Below are 27,757 nucleotides of genomic sequence, written 5' to 3' on the forward strand. Positions count from 1 at the left end.
ACAAATCTGCCCGATTCCAGCCTTGCTGAAGCACCCCCAGATGAGTCCAATTTTCAGCTTTGCCCAACACCTCGTCGTCTAATGGTTAGACGGAGACCTGGAGAGGCCTACAAGCCACAGTGTCTCGCACCCACTGTGAAATGTGGTGGAGGATCGGTAATGATCTGGGGGTGCTTCAGCAAGGCTGGAATCGGGCAGCTTTGGCATGAATCAAGCCAAGTACAAGGTTGTCCTGGAAGAAAACTTGCTTCTTTTTGCTCTGACAATGTTCCCCAACTCTGAGGATCGGTTTTTCCAGCAGGACAATGTTCCATGCCACACAGCCAGATCAATCAAGGTGTGGATGGAGGACCACCAGATCAAGACCCTGTCATGGCCAGCCCAATCTCCAGACCTGGACCCCATTGAAAACCTCTGGAATGTGATCAAGAGGAAGACGGATGGTCACAAGCCATCAAACAAAGCCAAGCTGCTTGAATTTTTGCGCCAGGAGTGGCATAAAGTCACCCAACATCAATGTGAAAGACTGGTGGAGCGCATACCAAGACGCATGAAAGCTGTGATTGAAAATGATAGGTTGCGGATGCAACCCCGGTTCCCTGAAAGAGAAAATAACCATTAACGTATGGGACATTGCCGTCAGGTAGTAAGGATTGGCTGAGCTTTACAGCAAAGCTGCCGATAGGCCTCTGTGCGAGCTGCCATGTAAGCCCACTCCCTGGGAGCTTACTATACGCAGCGCGCAGACACTCTCTTCCTCTTTTGCTCTTCGGGCCGAGAAGGCTTCCGGAGCGACCTCGCGGGTTAATGGTTATTTTCTCTTTCAGGGAACCGGGGTTGCATCCGCATGTGTAACCATTGTTCCTCTGGAGAGGAAAAGGGAGGAGGATGGAACGCCTTCAACTCGACCGGCTGGTTCATATGGAACGGGAATATAACCTTTGGCAGAAAGGCTGGATTTGTACGCATGGAGACCTTAGAACCGTCTCCTGCAAAGCGGATACATGAAGGGTGCACTGACAGTGCACGTAATTCACCGACGCGTTTTGCTGGCACTACCGACAGCAAAAACGTGGTTTTCATAGACATGAGCTTCATATCCACTGAGTGGAGAGGCTCGAATGGTGCCTTGGTAATGACTTCTAGCACCACGTCAAGGCTCCATGACAGTAAGTTGGTCACTCTTGGAGGTCGCAAGCGTCTTGCGCCTTTAAGGAACTGAGATGCCAAAAAGCGGCAACCCGGTGATAATCCGTCAAAGCGTACATGGCAGGCTGATATGGCGGCTAAACACACTTTAAGTGTAGAGGGAGATTTCCCTTCATCTAACAGTTTCTGCAGAAACTGTAATATTACTGCCATAGGACAAGATATTGGGTCATGGCCCCCCGCCAGACACCAATCTTGCAACAACTGCCATTTGTACGTATACTGCGACCTGGTAGAGGGCCCTAAGGCTGACAGGCACTCCCGCTCAGGGGCCAAGCCCATAGCTGCATGAGCTTGGGGTTCGGGTGCCAAAGCCGACCTTCGGCCTGGGACAATAGGTCTACTCGCAGGGGAAGCTCATGCGGTTGACCATGCAGTACCTGCACCACGCTCGGGAACCATACTCTACGAGGCCACCGAGGAGCGATCAGAATCACTGTCGCTCGCTCTACCCTGACCTTCTCTAAGAGGGTGAGGAGCATCGGAGTCGGTGGAAATGCATGTAGGAGGATTGGCGGCCAATCGTGATCCAGTGCGTCGACTCCTAGGGGGGTGTCGGGATCCCTCACCGAGAACCATAGGGGGCAGTGCGTGGTCTCCCGCGAAGCGAAGAGATCTACCTGCGCTCTGCCGAACCATTCCCAGATGCGCTCTACCACCTGAGGGTGGAGACGCCATTCTCCTGCAAGAGGGCCTCCTCTGGATAGGAGGTCCGCTGCGTAATTGACTCTGCCCGGTAAGTGAACCGCGCGCAGAGAGGTCAAGCGCGGCTGTGCCCATAGCAACAGCTGTGCTACCATTCGGTGAAGGCGGGGGGACCGTAGGCCTCCCTGGCGGTTGATATACGCCACAACCGTGGTGTTGTCCGACCGCACCAACACGTGCTTGCCCAGAAGCACTGGCAAGAAGTGCCGGAGGGCGAGGTCCACTGCTCTGAGTTCTCCTGACCACACTCCTCGGGTTCCAGAGCCGTTGGTTGGAAGCGTCAGTTGTAACCACTTCCCTCCGGAAGATGGGACCCAGGCGAACGCCCTGGCAGATGTTTGCCGGAACTTTCCACCAGCGCAGTGCTTCCCAGCAGGTCCGGGATGCCGTCAGCCTGCGATGTTTGTCTCTCCGCGGATGTAACGTGAAGGCATTGAACCAGGCCTGTAGAGGTCTCTGGTGTAATAAGCCCAAGGGAAGGGCTTGTGAGACGGCAGCCATCAGCCCCAGCATGCGCTGACACAGCTCCATGCTGATTGTTTCTCTCAACCTGAACAGGGAGAGACACCGTTCCAGCGAGGCAACTCTTTCTGTCGACAGGGTCGCTTCCATGGACACTGAGTCCAGATGCAACCCCACGAACTCGGTCTGTTGGCTTGGCACGAGGCGGCTCTTCTCTGAATTGACCTTCAGACCCAGCCGCTGAAGATGGTTCGTAACCATCACTGTGTGCTGTGCCAGCTGCTCCTTGGACTGCGCACAGACGAGCCAGTTGTCCAGATAGTTCAGCAGTTGGACACCTTGAGCCCGCAAAGGAGCTAAAATGGTATCCATAGATTTGGAAAAGGTTCAAGGAGCTAGAGACAGATCGAATGGGAAAACACAAAACTCGTACACCCTGCTCTGGAATGCAAAACGCAGATACTTCCTGTGACCCGGGCAGATGGGAATGTGAAAGTACACATCTGTCAGGTCCACGGTGGTAAACCAGTCGCTGTATCAGACTGACTGGATGATGTGCCTGTGCATAAGCATCCTGAACGAGAACCGCCGTAGGTATCTGTTCAGTGCTCGCAGATCTAAAATAGGGCGGAACCCGCCGTCCTTTTTGGGCACTAGGAAGTACTTGGAATAGAACCCCTGGTCGATCAGAGCAGGGTCTATTGTTGAATGGCACGCTTCCTGAGCAGTGCCTGTATCTCCGCATTCAGAGCTGAGGACTGAACCGAGTCCTTCACTGCAGTTACAACCACCCCCTGAAGGGGGGAGGCTTTAACCGGAACTGAAGGGTGTACCCGGTGGAGATGGTCTTGTGCACCCAGTTGGCGCACTGTTGCCAGAACTGGATCTGTGGAACGGTGTAGGGGTGAGCTAATAGCTGCCTGGATGTCTCAGGGCTGCTTTGGTTGGGCTCGCTCATGAGGGGCCTGGCTATCGCCACGAGGATGCGACTTGCCACCACCTCTAGGGCGCCATTCCATGCGCCACAGTCTTGGAAAACCAGGCTGGTTGCGTGCTGATGGACCTGCAAGGGAAGTCCTGCTACCCAGAGGTTGCGCCTGTTGCTGTGGCGGTGTCTTATGCCAAGGTTGTTCCTGAGGCCGCTTCGGCTGGAACTGCTTACTTGGCCACATTTTGGCCATTTGCTGCGACGCCTCCCGTGCCTTGGCGGAGCGTTGCAGCATCTCTTCCACTACCGGACCAAATGTGTGTCCGGGAGTGATTGGAGCGTCCAGCAAGGTGACCTTATCAGGCTCCTGCTCTCTCACCTGTGAGAGCCAGAGCTGTCTTCTGGCCACCACCATGGAAGCAATGCTCCTGCCTTGCGCCCGCGTGTTTAACTGGGCCAGCCTTACCAGCAGCTGGCTGACAGTACCCAGCTCGCCTCTGAGGGCCACAGAAGGGCACTCGGGTAATTTCCTTATCAGTGCCGCCTGGTACACCGTCAGTCGGCTGGCTGTATTAGACAGCCTGACTGCCTCCGTGGCCGCAGAGTACCCTTTTTTAAGGTGTGTTTCTGTGGTCCTGCACTGCTTGTTAGGACACGCTGGGTCTTTGGTAAGCCCAGACAGTGTCGGCGTCTTCACCAATGCGGCGAACGCAGGATCCACAGGTGGAAAGGACGCTAGGCCGGCCTCACTGGTCCCCTGCATAGTAAAGGCCGAAACCTTACGAGACGTCACAGGAGCAGAGGCCGGAGCCCCCCAGGTAGACTGCACTTCCTTGTTGAAGTCCGGGAATGCCGGGAGCATCCTGAATTGATGGGACTGGGCTGAAGGCGACTTGAACAGAGATCACCGGGGAAGCTCTGTCTGGGGCCAATCGATGCCCAAGTGGTGGGTTGCTCTGTCAACCACACACCACATAGGGTCATCAGTGTCCATCAGCTCAGAATCAACATCCCGGTCTGAGTGATGGGAGGCTACCTCAGCCTCTACACTGTCCCCTTCCAGGATGTCAGAAGCATCTCTGGAGACAGCGTCAATATCCCAGTCCTTCTGCGACTGCATTGGGAGGGAACTAGCCAATGGAGGTTGAGGGGGGGCCATTGGTTGGCTGGAGACGGGCCCGGCGGGCTGCTCTGGGGTTCGAGGTCCTGCTGTAGCCAGGGACATAAGCAGGGACTGCTGTCCCATCATGACCTCCATAAATTGGGACATTAAGAACATAAGAAAGTTTACAAACGAGAGGAGGCCATTCGGCCCATCTTGCTCGTTTGGTTGTTAGTAGCTTATTGATCCAAGAATCTCATCAAGCAGCTTCTTGAAGGATCCCAGGGTGTCAGCTTCAACAACATTACTGGAGAGTTGATTCCAGACCCTCACAATTCTCTGTGTAAAAAAGTTCCTCCTATTTTCTGTTCTGAATTCCCCTTTGTCTAATCTCCATTTGTGACCCCTGGTCCTTGTTTCTTTTTTCAGGCTGAAAAAGTCCCTTGGGTCGACACTGTCAATACCTTTTAGAATTTTGAATGCTTGAATTAGGTCGCCACATAGTCTTCTTTGTTCAAGACTGAACAGATTCAATTCTTTTAGCCTGTCTGCATATGACATGCAGTCTTCCCAGCGACAGCGAGTTGAAGCCAGCGAGTGGGAGAAGTACAGGCGTGGAAAAGTACAGAGCAGTTTCGAAGCAGTAAGGAGAAATTGCATCTTGAATTGCTTTAATCAGAAAACAGAGGACATTGGGGAAACAACAGCCGCGTGGGTTTTTCTGATAACAAACAAGCTGAAACTCGGAGCAGCTGATTCAAATTCAGCGCCGTTTTGAGACACGGGCGAGGGGAGGAGCCAACAGCACAGCAGAACAACGCAGTTAAACGAGGCAGTCTTCCCAGCGACAGCGAGTGGAAGCGACAGCGAGTGGGAGAAGTACAGGTGTGGAAAAGTACAGAGCAGTTTCGAAGCAGTTTGAAAGCAGGTTGACGGCTGCAGAAGAAACTAAACTTCAAAAAAAAAAAAAAAAAAACCAACATGGTCTTCAAGCCAGTAATCTGTGACACCTGCTTGATGTGGGAAATCCGAGAAAACCCAGCGGAGCTAAACCAAGTGTGCGTAAAGTGCCGCGCGATCCAGGATTTGCATAAACTAGTAAGTATGCTAGAAATGGAGCTGGAAGAAGACAGCAACAGGATCTTGAGGAACTGGCACACCCACAATTCATGGAAGTCTGCATCACCCCTAATAGACTGAAAGCCACCAGGGAGATAGAAGGTCAGAACAGCTGGGTTCAGGTAGGCAGAAGCAGGGAAAAAAAGAAACTTCGTCAAACACAACCACCAGAAATCAAAACAACCAACAGATTTGAGTCACTTCAGAATTTTGATGAGCAGAACCAACAACAAGAGAATGAAAGGAACAACATCCAGGACCCCATTGACAGTGGTGACCAGACAGCAAAAAGAAGGGAGGTCATGATTGTTGGGGACTCCATATTGAGAAACACAGCAAGTTCAATTTTCGCAGTTTGGACCCCCTTACTACAACAGTGTGCTGCCTTCCGGGAGCCTCGGTCAAGCACATCACTGAGAACGTGGACAGGCTCCTAGAACGAACAGGAGACGACCCGGTAGTAGTCGTCCACATCGGTACAAACAACATTGGAAGAGACAGACCAAAATCCCTGCAAAACAAATTCAGAGAGCTAGGAAGGAAATTAAAAGAGAAAACCAAAACTGTGGTATTTTCTGGTATACTACCCGCACCTTGCAAAGGACCATATGGACAGCTGGAAATAATTAATCAAAACGAATGGCTGAAGACGTGGTGCACACGGGAAGGCTTCACCTATCTTGATCATTGGACCACTTTCTACAACGAGGACTATCTGTATAGACGGGATGGACTGCATTTAAATAACAAGGGAACTAGTCTACTTGGAGAAAAGATCCTCGAGCAGGTTCGGAAGCATTTAAACTAGAAAGGAAGGGGGGAGAATCAACAAAAAAACAGAAGGGAGACCGCATCAAAACAAGAACAACAACTCAGGTAAGACAACCATTAAATGTATTTATCTAAATGCTAGAAGTATCAGAAACAAAATTCTAGAACTTGAAGCTACTGCACTAACAGGTAACTATGATGTGATAGGTGTTACAGAAACGTGGTTATCTGAGAGTGATGGGGACGAATATAATATTTGTGGGTATACACTGTATAGGAAAGACAGGCAGGACAGACGAGGAGGAGGGGTAGCGCTATACATAAGAAACAGTCTTGAAGCCCAGGTGTTAAACCTGGACAAAGAAAATAAAACCGAATCAATATGGGTCAGAATAACAGACAAAAATTCAAAAGGCATAATAATAGGAGCATGCTATAGACCGCCAGATTCAGACGGTGAGCACAATAATCTGTTATACAATGACATTAGAAATGTGTGTAGCAAAGGAGAAGCCATACTAATGGGGGATTTCAACTTCCCCCATATAAAATGGGAAAACCCGGTGGGTAGCGCGAAGGATGAAATTGAAATGGTGGAAATGACAAATGACTGCTTCCTAACACAATTTGTGAAGGCACCCACTAGAGGGGAGGCATGCCTTGATTTAGTCTTTTCAAATAACGAAGATAGAATAACTAAAACAGAGGTCAGAGAACCACTGGCAAACTCAGACCACAACATGGTCTCATTTGAAGTGTTTTTTAAATCCCCAAAAGTAATGACTAAAGCTAAGGTTTACAATTTTAGAAAAGCAAACTATGAAGGCATGAAACAGAGACTAACAGAAGTAGATTGGAGTAAAATAGAGAAAACACCCACAGAAGAAGGATGGTTGTTCTTCAAAAACGTAGTACTAGAGGCGCAAAACAATTATATCCCTAAAGTAGACAAATCTAAATGTAAAACTAAATTGCCAAAATGGTTTTAATAGATCAATTAAAAAAAATATTCAGCGAAAAAAGGCACTTTACAGAGCATTAAAAAAGGACCAAAAAGAAAGTACACAGAAAGAGTACATAGAACTGCAAATGCAAGTCAAAAAGGAAGTTAGAAAGGCCAAGAGAGAAATAGAAATGAACATTGCTAAGGGAGCTAAAACCAATTCCAAAATGTTTTTCCAATATTACAACAGCAAGAGAACATTCAAAGAGGAGGTTAAATGTTTAAGAGATACAAATGGCAAAATCGTAGAGGAAGAAAAAAAAATAGCAAATATGTTAAATGATTACTTTTCACAAGTTTTTACAAAGGAAGATACTGACAACATGCCCCACATGTCATCCAGTTCCTATCCAGTTTTAAATAACTTTAGCTTAACTGAGGCAGAAGTGTTAAAGGGACTAGGAGCTCTTAAAATAAACAAATCCCCTGGGCCGGATGAATTCCCAGTAGTACTCAAAGAAATGAAAGAAGTAAATTTACAAACCGCTAACCAAGATCATGCAGCAGTCTCTTGACACAGGGGTGGTACCGACAGACTGGAAAATTGCAAACGTAATACGCACTGTATGGTCAAAAAGGGAAACAAAACTGAACCAGGTAACTACAGACCAGTAAGCCTGACTTCTATTATATGCAAACTTATGGAAACTATAATAAGAGCCAAAATGGAAAATTACCTATATGGTAACAGGGTCCTGGGAGACAGTCAACATGGTTTTAGGAAAGGGAGATCGTGCCTAACTAACTTGCTTGATTTTTTTGAGGATGCAACATCCATAATGGATAATTGCAAAGCATATGACATGGTTTATTTAGATTTCCAGAAAGCTTTTGACAAAGTCCCGCACAAAAGATTAATTCTCAAACTGAACGCAGTTGGGATTCAAGGAAACACATGTACATGGATTAGGGAGTGGTTAACATGTAGAAAACAGAAAAGTACTGATTAGAGGAAAAACCTCAGAATGGAGTGTGGTAACCAGCGGTGTACCACAGGGATCAGTATTAGGTCCTCTGCTATTCCTAATCTACATTAATGATTTAGATTCTGGTATAGTAAGCAAACTTGTTAAATTTGCAGACGACACAAAAGTAGGAGGAGTGGCAAACACTGTTGCAGCAGCAAAGGTCATTCAAAATGATCTAGACAAGATTCAGAACTGGGCAGACACATGGCAAATGACATTTAAAAGAGAAAAGTGTAAGGTACTGCACGCAGGAAATAAAAATGTACATTATAAATATCATATGGGAGATACTGAAATTGGAGAAGGAATCTATGAAAAAGATCTAGGAGTTTTTGTTGACTCAGAAATGTCTTCATCTAGACAATGTGGGGAAGCTATAAAAAAGGCTAACAAGATGCTCGGATACATTGTGAAAAGTGTTGAATTTAAATCAAGGGAAGTAATGTTAAAACTGTACAATGCACTAGTAAGACCTCATCTTGAATATTGTGTGCAGTTCTGGTCACCTCGCTATAAAAAAGATATTGCTGCTCTAGAAAGAGTGCAAAGAAGAGCGACCAGAATTATTCCGGGCTTAAAAGGCATGTCATATGCAGACAGGCTAAAATAATTGAATCTGTTCAGTCTTGAACAAAGAAGACTACGGGGCGACCTAATTCAAGCATTCAAAATTCTAAAAGGTATTGACAGTGTCGACCCAAGGGACTTTTTCAGCCTGAAAAAAGAAACAAGGACAAGGACAAATGGAGTTTAGAAAAAGGGGCATTCAGAACAGAAAATAGGAGACACTTTTTTACACAGAGAATTGTGAGGGTCTGGAATCAACTCCCCAGTAATGTTGTTGAAGCTGACACCCTGGGATCCTTCTGCTTGATGAGATTTTGGGATCAATAAGCTACTAACAACCAAACGAGCAAGATGGGCCGAATGGCCTCCTCTCGTTTTTGAAACTTTCTTATGTTCTTATGTTCTTATGCCTTTTAAGCCCGGAATAATTCTGGTCGCTCTTCTTTGCACTCTTTCTAGAGCAGCAATATCTTTTTTATAGCGAGGTGACCAGAACTACACACAATATTCAAGATGAGGTCTTACTAGTGCATTGTACAGTTTTAACATGACTTCCCTTATAATGTACATTTTTATTTCCTGCGTGCAGTACCTTACACTTTTCTTTATTAGATGTCATTTGCCATGTATCTGCCCAGTTCTGAATCTTGTCTAGATCATTTTGAATGACCTTTGCTGCTACAACAGTGTTTGCCACTCCTCCTACTTTTGTGTTGTCTGCAAATTTAACAGGTTTGCTTACTATACCAGAATCTAAATCATTTTAGAGGTCAGCTCCGCCACCTCGGATCTATCCCTGTGTCGCCTGTCTTGCCGAGGGGAACAAGAGCGTCCCCTACGCCGCGGTGATCTAGAGCGCAATCTAGACTCCCGACGAGGGCGTGTCCTAGAAGGGGAGGAGCTGCTAGCCCGAGCGCGTTCAGTGGGGGACCTCTGACCAGCTGTAATCTGGGAGGCTGGGCTCGTGGAGAGCTGCAGTCACCCTGGCGGCGTCGCCGTGGATGATGGCGGGGCTGAGATGGTGTGGGAAGAGTCAGATGAAGGGGAGTGCCCACCCACTGACTTCTTGCAAGACTGGCAAAAAGCCCTATCCGCCAGCGCAGATGCGGTATGCTCCGGCCCGAGGCATCCCACGCACTCGTCATGTGGGTCACTGGTAGGCAGCTTTGCCTGACAGGACGTGCAGCGGTGAAAGCTCGACATTTTGGGCGAACACGGCACAGTGAACATCGACCGAGCTTCGATCGAAAACGTCGAGCAACGAGCTGGGAACGCCGATGCGGTGAGCATTTTACCGTCGAGTGTATAGCGCCGAGCATCAAGAGCGTAGCGTCGATGCGCCAAGCGTCGAGTACGTGGCGTTGAAGAGCCGAGCATCAAGCGTCGAGTATGTGGCGTCGAAGCGCGAGCACCGAGCATCGGCAGACCGAGCGTCGAAGTGCATGCGTCGAGCATCGACGTTGAGCACCGAGCCCCAAGCGCAAATCACTACACCAAGCGCGGAAGCGCTGACACCCCACAGAGCGAGTACCGAGCGTGGAGACGCTAGCACAAGACGCCCAAGTGTCAGCTGACCCAAAGAGCGGAGACGCTAGTTCTGGTACGGTGTCTATATGGTGTTTATATACCTACCTTGGTGCTGGGGAAAACATGCTTGGTGGTCGTCTTCTTTTGGTGAAAGGGATTTTTTATTTATTTTTTTTATTATTCTGGAACGCTGCAGCAAGTGCTTGGTGTACTGTAGAAGGGCTGTAGGGCAAACCGTGCAGCTACCACGCTGTGGGGAACACACAGCAGTGGAAGATAATAGCGAGCTGCAAAGCAGACCGAGGCTGCAATATGCGCGTGGCCAAGGTCAACAACGCGCGTCCTAAACAATGTATATATATCTGAAAAATAATATATACAACCGAAAAACACACCGTATATAATAATATTTAATAATTATAAATAATTATAATAACAGGAGAAGACGGAGACCACGAGGTTACACAAAAACGCGACGCCGAAGCAAAGCGCGAGGATATATAAAGTAATATATATAAAAAAATGTATAACACAGTTATAAAATCCAGTAACTAATAATAAACGTAACTGAAATAAACTCAGAGAAGGGGCCAAAACCAGCTTCTCAAGCCTAAGCTTTGTGAGTACAGACAGTCACGGGCTCTAGTACCTACCGCTACCAATGCTAAAGACAAAAGAGGAAGAGAGTCTCTGCGCGCTGTGTATAGTAAGCTCCCAGGGGGGCGGGCTTACACGACAGCTCGCGCAGAGGCCTATCGGCAGCTTTGCTATAAAGCTCAGCCAATCCCTAGTACCTGACGGCAATGTCCCATACGTTAACGGTTATTTTCGAATTGAAAGGGAATCAGGGTTATTCCACCAAATATTGATTTCTGAACTCTTCCTAAGTTAAAACATTAGTATTGTGTTGTTGAGAAATGAATATGAACTTATTTTCTTTGCATTATTCGAGGTCTGACAACATTGCATCTTTTTTGTTATTTTGACCAGTTGTCATTTTCTGCAAATATATGCTCTAAATGACAATATTTTTATTTGGAATTTGGGAGGAATGTTGTCAGTAGTTTATACAATGAAACAAAAATGTTCATTTTACCCAAACACATACCTATAAATAGTAAAACCAGAGAAACCGATAATTTAGCAGTGGTCTCTTAATTTTTTCCAGAGCTATATATATATATATATATATATATATATATATATATATATATATATATATATATATATATATATATATATATATAGATATATAGACTCCAACGACAACAGAACATCATGATTTACGTGCTGTTTCTTGTAGTACTATGCGTTATCTGCTTAAGGTGTCGGAGACTTTGTAGAAGCATGAAGATTCTAAGGCATCAAAAGGAAATTTACGAATCTCTCGGTTTATTGGCTCAGTCACAGCTTCATAAAGTCTATTTCACTCGATTTACATACATTCCCAAACCTGAACAATAAAATGAATCAAAACAAAGCTTGGGAAGCCTTGTTGTAGGCCTGTGCTAGTTCCCTCCTTAACACTTCCACATAGTGATCATAATCTTTGTTGCTTGATGATTTCTGGTCTGTTAAACATCTATTGGAAGCCAGGGATGCCGTCTGAACATTAAGAACATAAGAAAGCTTATAAACGAGAGGCCAAATCGGCCCATCTTGCTGGTTTGGTTGTTAGTAGCTTATTGATCCTAGAATCTCATCAAGCAGCTTCTTGAAGGATCCCAGGGTGTCAGCTTCAACAACATTACTGGGGAGTTGGTTCCTGACCCTCACAATTCTCTGTGTAAAAAAAAAAAAGTGCCTCGTATTTTCTGTTCTGAATGCCCCTTTGTCTACCATTTGTGACCACTGGTCCTAGTTTCTTTTTTCAGGTCAAAAAAGTCCCTTGGGTCGACATTGTCAATATCTTTTAGAATTCTGAATGCTTAAATCAGATTGCCGCATAGGTCTTCTTTGATCAAGACTGAACAGATTCAATTCTTTTAGCTGGTTTGCATATGTCATGCCTTTTACACCCGGAATAATTCTGGTTGCTCTTTGCACTCTTTCTAGAGCAGCAATATCCTTTTTGTAGCGAGGTGACCAGAAATGAAACAATATTCGAGATGAGGTCCTATTAGGTCTTACTGTGTTGTAAAGTTTTAACATTACTTCCCTTGATTTAAATTCAACACTTCTCACAATATACCCGAGCATCTTGTTGGCTTTTTTTTTTATAGCTTCCCCACATTGTCCTGATGAACACATTTCTTAGTCAATATAAACTCCTAGGTGTTTTTCATAGATTCCTCCTTCAATTTCAGTATTTCCCATATGATATTTATAATGCATATTTTATTGCCTGCGTGCAGTACCTTACACTTTTCTCTATTAAATTTGTCATGTGTCTGCCCAGTTCTGAATCTTGTCTAGATCATTTTGAATGACCTTTGCTGCTGCAAAAGTGTTTGCCACTCCTCCTATTTTTCTGTCTGCAAATTTACCAAGTTTGCTTACTATACCAGAATCTAAGTCATTAGTGTAGATTAGGAATAGTAGAGGACCTAATACTGATCCCTGTGGTACACCACTGATTACCTCGCTCCATTCTGAGGTTTCTCCTCTAATCAGTACTTTCTGTTTTCTACATGTTAACCACTCCCTAATCCATGTGCATGCATTTCCTTGAATCCCTACTGCATTCAGTTTGAAAATTAATATTTTATGCAGGACTGTCAAAAGCTTTCTGAAAATCTAAATAAACACTGTGATATGCGTTGCAATTATCCATTGTCGATGTTGCATCCTCAAAAGAAAATGAAGCAGGTTAGTTAGACACCATCTCCCTTTCTTAAAACCATGCTGTCTCCATACAGTCAGCATGGTTTCAGGAAAGGAAATTACCATATATGTAATTTTCCATTTTGGATCTTATAGTTTCCATAAGTTTGCATATAATAGAAGGCAGGCTTATTGGTCTGTAGTTACCTGGTTCAGTTTTGTTTCCCTTTTTGTGGATCAGCATTACATTTTCAATTGTCCAGTCTGTCAATACAACCCCTGTGTCAAGAGACTGTTGCACGATCTCGGTTAGTGGTTTGTACAGTGGATCTCAAAAGTATTCACCGCCTTGGACTTTTCCACATTTTATTGTGTTACAACATGGAATCAAAATGGATTTAATTAGGAGTTTTTGCCACTGATCAACACAAAAAAGGCCATGTCAAAGTGAAAAATAAAATCTACAAATTGTTCTAAATTAATTACAAATACAAAACAGAAAATAATTGATTCCATAAGTATTCACCCCCTTGAGTCAATATTTGGTAGAGGCACCTTTGGCAGCAATTAGAGCCATGAGTCTATTTGGATAAGTCTCTACCAGCTTTACACATCTGGACACTGCAATTTTTGCCCATTCTTCTTTGCAAAATTGCTCAAGCTCCGTCAAGTTGGATTGGGACCTTTGGTGAACAGTAATTTTCAACTCTTTTTTTCTCAGTGTGGCTTGGGCTGTATGTTTGGGGTCATTGTCCTGCTGGAAGATGAATCTTCTCCCAAGTCCCAGGTCTCTTGCAGACTTCAGCAGGCTTTCCTCCAGGATTTATCTTTACTTTGCTGTATCCATTTTGCCCCCTATCTTCACGAGCTTTCCAGGCCCTGACACAGAGAAGCATCCTCATAGCATGATGCTGCCACCACCATGCTTCACGGTAGGGATGGTGTTTTCAGGATGATGTGCGGTCTCATCAGACGAGAGAATCTTGTTCCACTTGGTCTCAGTCTCCCACATGCCTTCTGGCAAACTCCAGCGAGACTTGATGTGAATTTTTTCAACAACGGCTTTCTTTTTGCCACTCTCCCATAAAGGCCAGTTTTGTGAAGCACCCAGGATATTGTTGCCATATGCATAGTGTCTCCCAGCTCAGCCGTGGAAGACTGTAACTCCCTTAGAGTTGCCATAGGCCTCTTGGTGGGCTCCCTGACTAGTGCCCTTCTCACTCGGATACTCAGTTTTTGAGGACGGCCTGTTCTGGGCAGATTCACAGTTGTGCCATATTCTTTCCGTTTCTTAATAACGGACTTTACTGTGCTCCGGGGGATATTCAATGCCTCGGAAATGTTCTTATATTCTACCCCTGATTGGTGCTTTTAAAGAACCTTCCAGATTTGCTTTGAATGTTCCTTCATCTTCATGATATAGTTTTTGTTAGGAAATGTACTAACCAACTGTGGGACCTCCCAGAGACAGGTGCATCTAACCTGAAATCATGTGAAACACCTTAATTGCACACAGGTGGACTCCGTTAAACTAATTATGTGACTTCTAAAGACAATTTGTTGCACCAGAGCTTATTTAGGTGTGTCATAGCAAAGGGGGTGAATACTTATGCAATCAATTATTTTTTGTTTTATATTTGTAATTAATTTAGAACAATTTGTAAATTTTATTTTTCACTTTGACATTATGGCCTTTGTGTTGATCAGTGGCAAACTATTAATTAAATCCACTGCAGGTGATCCCGAACATTTTACAAAGTTGACCAATCAGAGCACTTTCGAAATTCCTTCTTGGTAGGAGTGAAGATGTTTTGGGAATCCATAAAGGGCAAATGAAGTTCCATCATAAGACCTTTGCTATTGTTGTTGCTTGCTGGCCCTTGGTTGGGAATGCCTGAGCATATCTTGTATAGTGGTCTGTAATTATCAAGATATTCTCTATTCCACCTCTAGGTGGTTCCAGGCAAAGGAAGTCCATGCAAGGCTCACTTGTTTTGGTGTTTGCCAGCGGTGCGCTGGTGAACTTTCCAAGCGTGTCTTCCGCAAACCACATCTCACAGCTTTCACAGAAAGCTTTTACAGCTGAACTCATCTTTGGCCAGTAAAACTGTGCTCGGACCAGGTCAGGGGTTTGGACAGCAGCAAAATGGCAGAGGCTGTTGAAGTATTCCCATTGCCGTCTGTCTAAGTGTCTCTGGGAGGACCAGTTGTCATGTCTCTTCTCCACATGTCCCTTTCTCCCTGTACAGCAGCTCTCACTCCAACCTTAGATAGTCCTATTAATTCAAAAGCACCTGGTCTTCTCCGATTTCTTTTCATCTCATTAGCCCGTTGGGTCTTCGTTATCCCTTTAAATACCAAATTACTTTTTCAATCATAGGATCCTCATCTCTCAGATAAACCTTGAAGACTGTGTCCCTGCCACACCTGGCAGGTTTTCCCTTCCTTGTGGTTCACCTACCTGGGCCATGGATTGAGGGTTCAGGCCTACTTCACATACTGTGTCCTTACTTAGTTCATGGGGATGCTGCTTTGGGCTTTCGCTTCTTGTACTGTCAGTTTGGGGCATTCTTGACAACCCATCTGCACAGGCATTAGTTCTTCCTGGCTTATACTTTATAATGAAGTGGCAAGGTCCTAGCTGAAAAAACCCACCTCTTTCACGTAGTGTCCAGCTTAGCTGCTTACATCACATACGTTAATGGGTTGCTAATCGATGAAAACAGCAAACTGGTGGCCATACAGATAGTCATGAAACTTATCAGTCACTGCCAGCTTTAGTGCCAGGAATTCCAGTTTGTGGGCAGGGTAGCGTTTTTCTGCTTATAAGCCACAGCTGGCATATAAGAACATAAGAACATAAGAAAGTTTACAAACGAGAGGAGGCCATTCGGCCCATCTTGCTCGTTTGGTTGTTAGTAGCTTATTGATCCCAAAATCTCATCAAGCAGCTTCTTGAAGGATCCCAGGGTGTCAGCTTCAACAACATTACTGGGGAGTTGATTCCAGACCCTCACAATTCTCTGTGTAAAAAAGTGTCTCCTATTTTCTGTTCTGAATGCCCCTTTTTCTAAACTCCATTTGTGACCCCTGGTCCTTGTTTCTTTTTTCAGGCTGAAAAAGTCCCTTGGGTCGACACTGTCAATACCTTTTAGAATTTTGAATGCTTGAATTAGGTCGCCATGTAGTCTTCTTTGTTCAAGACTGAACAGATTCAATTCTTTTAGCCTGTCTGCATATGACATACCTTTTAGGCACGGAATAATTCTGGTCGCTCTTCTTTGCACTCTTTCTAGAGCAGCAATATCTTTTTTATAGCGAGGTGACCAGAACTGCACACAATATTCAAGATGAGGTCTTACTAGTGCATTGTACAGTTTTAACATTACTTCCCTTGATTTAAATTCAACACTTTTCACAATGTATCCGAGCATCTTGTTAGCCTTTTTTATAGCTTCCCCACATTGTCTAGATGAAGACATTTCTGAGTCAACAAAAACTCCTAGGTCTTTTTCATAGATTCCTTCTCCAATTTCAATATCTCCCATATGATATATATAATGTACATTTTTATTTCCTGCGTGCAGTACCTTACACTTTTCTCTCATGTGTCTGCCCAGTTCTATGCTATCACCTCTCACCCTCCCCCCTTGGACTTGAAAACTGCCCCCAGTCTTTTCAAGGATGCATAGGTACGTAGGATGAAAGGCTGTGCACAGTCTGCATATCCAAAGACTGGTGCTGTAGTGAGTCTCCCTTTCAATGACTGGAAAGCCCTTTCACATTCCGGAGTCCACCTGAATGTGTTAGTTGGGACTCTCTTTCATTTCCTCTGTTTTCCTCCAGAGGTGAGTCTGTAAAGTGGACCTGCAATTTTGGCATAGTTCTCCACAAACCTGTGGTAATATCCTGTGAACCCTAGGAAAGACAGCATCTCCGCTCTATTAATGGGGGTTGTCCAATGCTGCACCTTGGTTATTTTCTCAGGGTCCATTAATATACCATAACAGAAATTACATGCCCAAGGGAGTTTACTTCACTTCTGAGCAGGGGCCATTTTCCTGTTTCAGCCTGAAGCCATGCTGACTGATTCGAGAAAAAAAAAACATTATCAACCTTTCTAGGTGTTCTTTCAAATGTGGCAGAAAATATAAATGATGTAATCTAAATATAGCAGAACTGCTTGAAAGCTTTGATCACCCAAGCAACACATCATAAGGTGCTGGAATGTGGCTAAGGCATTTAGGAGTCCAAACGGCATTCTATCGTATTCATATAATCCCATAGGTGTAGTAAATGCAGGCTTTGGCTCGTCTTTCCCCTCAATTTCCACCTGCCAGTATCCTAATGTTGCAAGTCGAGTTGAGCTGCCTATAGTCAACGCAAATCTGCATTGACCCATCTTTCTTCCAAGCAATAACCACGGGCGAAGCATACGTGCTTTGACTGGGCCATACGACGCCCGATTTCTCCATATCCTGGATGCTTTTCCGCACTTCTTGGTACTGAGCAAGTGGAATTCTCTGGTAGTGCCCAGGGTCATCAGGCCCACTGGAGAAAATGTCATTAAACTACTTCAACTGTTCCTGCAATTGTTCTAGATGTCCTTCTGCCGCAGCACTGGTGAGGTGAAGCCTCATGGGATTCCCCTGTCGGAGATCCACCTCGTACCTGGGCATGCACCACTGCCAGCAGTCAAGCCAACCTTGTATTTCTCTTTATCACTATGGGATGGGAGGAGATGTTACTGACACAGACAGAGATTTTTCATCCCACAACATCCACCAAGGTGCAGGTGACTTCAGCTCCATGTGCTAAGGAGATAGCGGTGGCCGGTTCCACCGGAGCCGTGACGGGTGTCCCCTTCTGATGTTTATGAACAGCCACAAGTATGGCTTTGGTCTTACCAGGTGCTATGACTGCTGGAGTATGGTTCCTGTATACTGAAGGTGGGCCAACCCCAATGAGTACTGCATGCCAGGCGGGGAGTGATGCTCCAGTTCTCTAATAACACATGCTCCTTTGAGAGCCTTCAGATCATCTTTTCCTGCCCTGATCACATTTGTTCCAATCAAAGCTGGCACCCTTCTGCGAAATGCAGTCGTGGGAACTACAAAAGCTGGCACATTATTGTACTGGAGACCAAGGAATTCAAGCTTTAAATGGATTATTCCTACGTGGTGGACCTCCTGGCCCCCTGCCCCAGTGGTCCGTATTGGGCTTGATATCAGCTTTCTATGTCTCAGCTCCAGGTGGTCCCTCCAGAATGTATCTGTGATGGATGCAATTTGCAATCCAGAGTCAATCAGACTAGTACAGGTCATCCCATTGATCTTGACTGTGTCCTCATTTGATGGTCCAATAATGCTGTCTGGATCCTCTTTTTCAGCATTTATCGGTTGAGAGGTGACCTTTTTCACTGGAGTTTGGGTTTGTGCTCTCCTCTGCCTCCTGCTACCTGGACACAGGGTGTATCAGTTTAAAGGCTGGTCTTCCTCGGGCCTTTTGCTCTGCATGCCCTGTGCTTCCATCTGGCAGTGGCACTTAATATGGCCTCTCCAGCACACAAGATTCACATGGTTAACAGTTGATCTCCTGTCCCTTCCCAAGGGCTGCAGAGAAGACATCTAACTGTTCATCATGTTTGGACTTGCTTCTGCTGGTTGACTGCGATGGTGTGTACCATCAGTTCATTCATCTGAGCTGTGGTTTTATCTGCTTCATTTATGCCTTGAGGAGGCAATGTCTGCTAGTGTTACAATTTTCTGTGGGTGATTTTCCACTTTGTAACCCTTGGCCACTCGTGCCTCCTGAGCAATATGACGAAACTCAGCTTGGATTTCACGAAACGTGTCTAGGCTTCATGGAAAGCAGGTGTTGGCATACCTCCTCATCTTATGCACTTTTCACCATATTAAATGTACTATTTCACATATTATTCTCTGTATTTAATATATTATGGATTTTCTTCTTGTTACTGAATCTTGAAAAGTGCTTTGTGATGGTGGTCCACTACAAAAGGTGATATATAAAATAAAAATTGATTGACTGATCTATTAAACCAAGCAGAAAATGTTGTGTCAGTTTGTAATCTCAGTTTGGTAGAGGTTGTCCATCATACACTTTGTCTTCAATTACTCTGAGCACTGTCTCCAGATCGATGGCATATGTACCAACAGTCTCCAGAGTGCTGAAACTGCACATAAAAATCTACCATGGGGTCTAGCGACAAGTGGTAATCACAATACTTTGCTCTTAGTTCTTCAAAGACTCACTATGGTGACAAACTGAAGGTGTCTCGGTAGAGTTGTGGCATCCAGCAAGTATTGAATACACTACGTAACATAATTTTTGTTCCTGGGTAGTAAGTGTTATTTCCTAATTGCTTATGCCTCAAAAGTATAGAAAATGGCTATTATTCCCCACAAACTTTGCTTTTGTGACCAGAACAGTGATATTTCAAAATGTCACTATTTCCAATGGGAAAACAGGCAAATGTGTGTTTTTTCGTTCACATAAAGTCAGAAAAAAACAACACTTGAATCCAAATTAACATGTATTTATACTAAAGTAATACAAAAATTACTACAAAAGATTTAGAAGCGAGTAGTTTTTCGAGATATGATTATACTGTAAATACAGTATAATCGTAAATCTCAAAAAACTACTCATTTCTAAATCTTTTGTAGTCATTTTTGTATTACTTTACTGTTTTGGTGTGCTGTTTTTGTGTTTCAATCTTTTATTTTGTTGAAGAGCTGTTGAAGCAGAGATCAGATCCTTCAGGAATACACTGGATGTTGCCATGAACAATACTGTATAACCCTCTATGTGACCAGAATACAGCCTTTAGCTAGCTGCCTGGAGGGTGGGCGATCTATCTAGTCATGGATTCCCAGAGGTTTCATTTCCCCTACTAACCTGGTTAGGGGGGGGTTTGTTTTTCCTTTCCGAGTGCTAATGGACCATGTTGACACCAGAGTGAGTGAGCATAAGTGGTCCAAATGGCCTTTTCTTGTTCTTGAATTTGTTGATTGCAATTACATACCAGAGACGACGAAGGCTTATTCTCAGACTCTGAATACCACAATAAATTAGGCAAAAGGTTTATTTTTAATATAGTATTTAAATGATGAGCCACCACAAAAGCTGTGACTGAAAACTAATAAAAACGCTTCAGAAATGTACCTGAAATGCTGAACATTCTATTCTAATACTTTTGGTTTGTAAAATAGGCAATGCATACTTGTGTGCATTTCTGTTGCCTTTCATTGACTGTGCATTTTTGGTGTGAATGAAAAGTGCGAAAATATATTTTAAGTCGATAACTATTTTTTTTATAGGGGCTAAAAGGTAATTGTGTAAAATATGCTAATAATTGAAACTTGAACCTACCTAAATAACAGTGAATAAGTGATTACAGTTGGGAACCACATTAACACATTAACACATTCACAAATGAATTGCCCAATGCATCTCAAGTGTTTTTTGGGGAAGCAGATGCTGTTTTTGTTTAAAGCGGCCTACTTTGTGTACAGGGAGCACTGAATCTGACAGAATAAATACAGGGTTCTAAATATAAATGTGCCGCCAGAGTCTGCAAATTACCACAGTCCATGTATAATTAAAACAGTTTCCTCAAGCTGAGGGACACCCTTGAAGGAACAGCAAGCCTGCTTGTTAGAACATAGTACGGTACCAGTCCAGGTTACAATTTAAGTATAACTGTGTGGATAAAGGTGGCACTTTTGAACATCACTGGGCTTTAACTAGTTAAATGTGTGAAACAAAAAGCCCCCATTTATGAGAAACAGAAGTCACCTGCTGTATCAGGAGCTGCAGGAAATGAAGCACTCATTAAACAGCTGCAATAAGCATCTGCATTCCATTAGCATGTCAAAGCAGAACACTACAGTAGTTAGAGCTCTGAAACCATTCAGAAACAGGTCTCCCTGATTCAGATACAGCAGTGTTTCTTAAAGGGGAACAATACCGCCCCAAGGGGTGTTCTGAAGCCAAAGGGAGGTGTTCACAGCCAAGAGGGCAGGAGGTGGGCATTTTATCTACAAAAGGGGGAGTTGCACTTCCTTCTTATTTAAAATTTTGAAGCAGCAAACATTTCAAAATGCTAACTAACTACTTATACAAGGTGTACCAGTAATGTACACACTGACTCGTGCACTATAAGATTATGTAAACATCAAGTTAGAAATGCATTGCTACGCAGCAACGTCACTTCCAGTTGTGCTATCCGGTTTGTCATGAAAATGTAATATGGTCCAATCAGAACAAAGGAGCTCTTCCATTTATACCTGTTGCCATGTTACGGCCTGAATAATTGGTTTTATTTCATCGCCATCAAATCAACACCTGCCATTGTGTTTGTATGCAAGCAAATATTCTCAAACAAGGCAATGAAACCATTGCGTTTGAAGGAACATATCTTGCAAATTCATCCAGATAAAGCAAGCAAAGAATTATCGTTTTTTCAAGTTTTGCACGAAATATTTATCAAGCAGGCTTCCATCAATTATATTTTCAAGCGGAAACAAAACTATAAAGCCAGTGGACTTACTGCTTAGTACAAGATTTCGTATCCATAGTAATGGAGTGTGATCCAACCGGAATTATTAAATCGTTGCCCCAGTCACCCCGTCAGGAGTGGCTCATGCAATTTGTGCAAATCTGATGAGATTTTCCTTTTTTTTTTTTCTTCTTTGGGGAGTGGAGGTGTCAGGATTGCAGTGATCCCATTGGCTGGATAGCCTCATCTCAACTAGAGAAACTGTACACTCTGTCTAATAAAAACAGTTTATTAAAAGAAGTCCCACCCCCTTGCCTATTACATGACTTATGTGGATTGGCTGGATATACATGGGAACCTGCCAAACAGGTCAATGCTGACATAATGGAAATAACACAGGGCAGGGTGACACATGCAGTTTCACCAGGCTGAAAATTTTAATACACGGTTTCTGACCGATTCTTTTTTTATTTTTATTTTCTTAATTATTTCTGCCTTGTTTAAGTGGTGGCAGTAGTGTAAACATACATTACTTATATATAAATAAATAAATTTGGAAATTGTATGCATTGAAAATATTTTTAACATGGGCGTTTTGCCCCATGCAATTAATAAAACTTTGTTCCCAAGGTATGAGTAGTTTGCAAATCCAGTAAGGTTTTCTATTCTAAACATGCCATTATTTGACATTGCCAAGGTCTAATACAGTAAATAAAACTGTTAGGCTTTATTTAAAGAAATGATTATAGTTTTCAAATCAGGGTGTTCTGAGAAAAAAAAGGAGATTATGAAAATATATTCATGCAAGACAGGAAAACCATTTAAATAATTTAGCTATTTAATATGTTACCAGCGACATGCATTTTAGTTTTAGAAATGTTTAAACTTTAGGCATTGACATACTTGACATTTGGGTTAACTTGATGTTTTAAGTTCCCACCCCTACAAGCTGCTTTGTTGCTTACAAAAACATATAAATACATTTTTAGAGCCAAAGCAGTGTTTAAAACAAAATCCGAAAGGGTTGTACTATAGTTTGTTAAAGTGTTTTAATTCTGTAGTTTACAAGAGGCTAGGCACCATAAAAATACTGTCCCAGAAAGAAAGTGTTTGTTTGACTAAAACAAAGGCACAGTGGCTGGGCTCACAGAGTGCATAACCACATTCAAATTCATCATGTGCCTGGTTGCACCATGGGCATCAGGGCAGAATATGAAGAAAAGAAAAGTGTCCACCAGAATTAATGAGAATCCAGAAATGTAGTTGCACAACACTACAGAAGAGGGCATGAAGATAGAATTCTACTTTAGCACCTTGGACCTGATCCTTATGGAGCTTAACACTCGTTTCCCTTCAGAGTTGAATGCTTTTGCCTATTTACTTCCACTTCACATGGAAAAACTGGAAGCAAACCATCCAGTGGAGTCTTTGGCCAGCACATATCCACAGTTGGATTCATTTTCTGCTGTGGCACAGTAGAGGCTGCAGAGAAAGTTGCCAGGCCTAAAGATTACCACGTCACTCTCACAGGCCTATGCATGAATCCCAAAGGAACACAAGGACCTTGAGTGTCTGTACAAAATGGCCCTGTGTGGAAGTGTGATGGGCAATTCACCGACACACAGGAGACAAACTATTTGGAACGTGGCTCAGGTGCACCAATTTATTTTACCTGCAGAGGGCGCTGTTATCAGTGGCCTGAATACTGACAACAGTAAACAGGACCACAGGGTTACCAATACCGGTATAGAGTCCAGTGCTCATACAAGTGCTCAAAATAATAATGAAAGCAAAAGACACAATGAAAAAGGGAAAACAAAACAATACTAAAACAAAATTACAAAATAAATGTGCTGCAATCTGCAGCGTTTCCCCGACCGTCACTACCTGCATGGTCCTGGGCTCCGTCCTACACTCCACCGTTCAAACTGAACGCAGTTGGGATTCAAGGAAACACATGTACATGGATTAGGGAGTGGTTAACATGTAGAAAACAGAAAGTACTGATTAGAGGAAAAACCTCAGAATGGAGTGTGGTAACCAGCGGTGTACCACAGGGATCAGTATTAGGTTCTCTGCTATTCCTAATCTACATTAATGATTTAGATTCTGGTATAGTAAGCAAACTTGTTAAATTTGCAGACGACACAAAAGTAGGAGGAGTGGCAAACACTGTTGCAGCAGCAAAGGTCATTCAAAATGATCTAGACAAGATTCAGAACTGGGCAGACACATGGCAAATGACATTTAATAGAGAAAAGTGTAAGGTACTGCACGCAGGAAATAAAAATGTACATTATAAATATCATATGGGAGATACTGAAATTGGAGAAGGAATCTATGAAAAAGACCTAGGAGTTTTTGTTGACTCAGAAATGTCTTCATCTAGGCAATGTGGGGAAGCTATAAAAAAGGCTAACAAGATGCTCGGATACATTGTGAAAAGTGTTGAATTTAAATCAAGGGAAGTAATGTTAAAACTGTACAATGCACTTGTAAGACCTCATCTTGAATATTGTGTGCAGTTCTGGTCACCTCGCTATAAAAAAGATATTGCTGCTCTAGAAAGAGTGCAAAGAAGAGCGACCAGAATTATTCCGGGCTTAAAAGGCATGTCATATGCAGACAGGCTAAAAGAATTGAATCTGTTCAGTCTTGAACAAAGAAGACTACGTGGCGACCTAATTCAAGCATTCAAAATTCTAAAAGGTATTGACAGTGTCGACCCAAGGGACTTTTTCAGCCTGAAAAAAGAAACAAGGACCAGGGGTCACAAATGGAGTTTAGAAAAAGGGGCATTCAAAACAGAAAATAGGAGACACTTTTTTACACAGAGAATTGTGAGGGTCTGGAATCAACTCCCCAGTAGTGTTGTTGAGGCTGACACCCTGGGATCCTTCAAGAGGCTGCTTGATGAGATTTTGGGATCAATAAGCTACTAACAACCAAACGAGCAAGATGGGCCGAATGGCCTCCTCTCGTTTGTAAACTTTCTTATGTTCTTATGTTCTTATGTTCCCTCAGACTATGGTCTATACTTTTGGGGCCTGCCCACGTTTTCTCCGCTACCCCTATATTTCTTTTCTTTTCTTTTGTTTTCGTTCTCCGGCCGGTTTCCATCCAGAAATAGAGCTTCTGCTCGCCCGTTTGTTGTCCTGTAGGGCCGACCTGAGGGAAGAGAGCATTATAGAGAGAGGGAGAGACCACACACCCTCATCCCATCTCTCCGTGTCATTGTGTCGGGCACTGCTCCTATTTTCTGTGGATCAAGACATACTGGTATCCCTCAGTGACAAGACACTGAAAGAAAGTTTTGTGGTACTGGAGGAGACAGAACTGAGCGCAAGAAGAAATTATGCTATTTATTTCAGAAACTAGGGAAGTTCAGAGATTTATTACATTTCTATAAGAATTATAGGTGAGTATGTAATTAAAACTGAATCAGATTAAATACACTAGGTTTAGCACTGTCAGAAAAAAAAAATAGAACATTTCTATTTGTATTTCTGATCCAATGGCAAAAATGTCCTGGTTACTCCTGTGCCTCTGAGCAAGGAGTCCATATCCAGAACAGTTGCAGAAATGGCTCAAGGTGTTGAGGAACAATTGTGCTCCCTTTTACGTAAAACTGAATTTTCATTGCAACTAGATGAAAGCACTGTGACAGCAATACCCATCATGGCCTATGTCCTTTTCAACGATTGGGGTCAAACGGGAGAAGATTTTTTCTTTGTGACTTTTGGGAAAAACACCAAAGCGAGAGTCCATTTTCAAAACATTGAAAGAATACTTCTCAGAGAAATATTCCTCTCACAAACTTAGCTGCTTGCAACACAGATGGTGCCCTTTCAACGGTTGGTTGATATTGTGGATTAACTGCTTGTTGAAGGCAGATGCACCACAGGTGCTTACTGTTCACTGTGTTTTTCACCAACAATTTGGTAGCCAAAACTGCCAAGTCCTAAACTTCACCAGTCCTTACACTTGGCAATAAAGGCCACTGACAAGATCATAAGGTCACCCTTTGAATGATCGGCTGTTCTGACAACTTTGTCATGAGAACAATGAAGAATTTGAGCACCTGTTACTTCACACAGAAGTACGTTGGCTACTGAAGGGGAATTGTCTTGCACGTTTTTGTTAACTGCATGACACTGTTGTAGAGTTTCTAGACAAGGTTAACACATCTTTGAAAATGGTTGTGAAGTCGTGTGTCAGACATTTTCTATCTTGCTGATATCTGAGAAGCTCAATGCAGCGAGCCTCAAATGTCAAGGAAATTGAATCACACGTCTACATATAGAGTGTAATTCTGAGCTTTACTGACAAATCGAAGCTGTACAAGCAAAATATTGACATGACATCTGAAATCTATGACTCTTACATTCTATCAGTTATTAAAAATGGTGGGCTATTACTGTTACTTTTTCAGATCTCCAGTTCACTTAATGATGATCGCCTTCTCACATACATCAATCGCGTTATCCAAATGAAGGAAGACATGCCGATTTGTTTCCAAGATCTTTGCCTGCTCAATAGTCCTGAATGGATAGTGCAGCTATTTTCCGCAACAGGAATGTGTTCCTGATTTGCAAGAAGTATACTTAGTGGAGCAAGGCTACACATTGTCGCAGCTCTCAACTCCCTAAATTACTGGTGGCACACAGGACACGCAGCTACTGAATGCAAACATACCCCAGTATGCAACAGCATATTCACATCACACTTTCATGCAATAACGTTTATGAAGTTATGCAGTAAACCTGTAATATATAGCAACGGCAAACTGTTGTAGACACTTGTACTTTATCTGTCAAACATGTTCTGTAGATCATACTGAGAGGAAAAAAAAAAGTGCACAGATACATATTTTTTGTAACTTTACAACTGTCAGATGTGCAAGACGTTGTGAACAATATGCTTCATAAATTAAATTACGTTATTGTAATGTGCCAATACAAGTTGAACCCTTTGGGAACTGCTGAGGTTTATGAAAATATATTTACTATTTTGTAGCCTATTTGATATGTGTTACACACACAGTGCATTTAAATCAACGTGGGTTTTATTTCACAGGGAGACTCATGTCACTCATCACGGTATTTTTTTCCTCATAGCTCTCAGGTAGGGTTGTCAGCAGGCTCCAGAATCTCAGCACACTAAGGCAGGTCAGGTTTTTCAACTCACCTCTCTAAACTGCAATATATGAGACATGTGATTGTGAATTGCTTCAGCAGTTTAGACAACGTGTTTAACTGTTTAGTTGTGGTGGTGATTATATCCAAAGAGCCTCGTAACAATGATTAATCATATTGCTTTAATTGTTTTAGAAGTAAAAAATATATCAAAATAGCGGAACACCATTATTCTAGATAACTTTGCACTCACCTGCACCCTTTCATTTAACCTTGTTAAAGGTTCAGAGACTCAGAAAGCCAATCAGCTGCTGTATAGTTCATATTGATGTTAATGATCCTCACAGACAGGTGTATGCTTTTGGTAACACAAGTAAAACAATTCAACTAATTTAGCGACAGTTTGCACAATTCACACTCACTTTACTGTATACAGTTTAGAGAGTTACAAAACCTGACCTGCCTTAAAAAGTGTCCCAACATTCTGGAGCCTATTGGCAACCCTACTCTCAGATCAAGTGACACAGGTTGAAACTTCATTAAATAAAAGAGGGTTATGGTAAAGATGCAGCGCTCCTTTTTTGTAAAGGTAAACTGCTCTGTATTTTTATGTTTCTGTTGTGCGAGGAGGGGGCTAGCGATAAATTATGTAAGTTTCAAACTGAAATCTTATTCAGGGTTATGCTTCCATTCAGTAATAAAAATACTATTTCTAAAAGGCTCAGAACTATAGATTGTGTGCGTCCCTTGATAGTAGCTGCCAGTCTGTTTTTCATTCAACAATTTCTTTCACAGTTTTTGTAGATTCAGTATTTGGCCAAATCTTTTGGAGATGGATTCCATATCTGGCTGAATCGTTTATATTTGGCTGAATGTTATCGTTTTATAAAATATTTCTCTGTAAAGTTTCAGAACTAGTGGAATTAAATGTAACTAATAATTGATGTTAATTAAACAGCATTGTTAATCAGCAA

At 43.2% G+C, this 27,757-nt stretch overlaps 1 protein-coding gene across 1 annotated transcript in view; it reads right to left on the reverse strand.

Moving 5' to 3' along the window:
- The window catches only part of LOC121295274 (FERM domain-containing protein 7-like), a 48,743-nt gene that overhangs the window by 15,865 nt on the left and 5,121 nt on the right, over positions 1-27,757 (reverse strand). The gene's annotated exons all lie outside the window — the stretch shown is intronic.

Source organism: Polyodon spathula, chromosome 20 (genome assembly GCF_017654505.1).
Source record: "Polyodon spathula isolate WHYD16114869_AA chromosome 20, ASM1765450v1, whole genome shotgun sequence".
NCBI classification, from domain to species: domain Eukaryota; kingdom Metazoa; phylum Chordata; class Actinopteri; order Acipenseriformes; family Polyodontidae; genus Polyodon; species Polyodon spathula.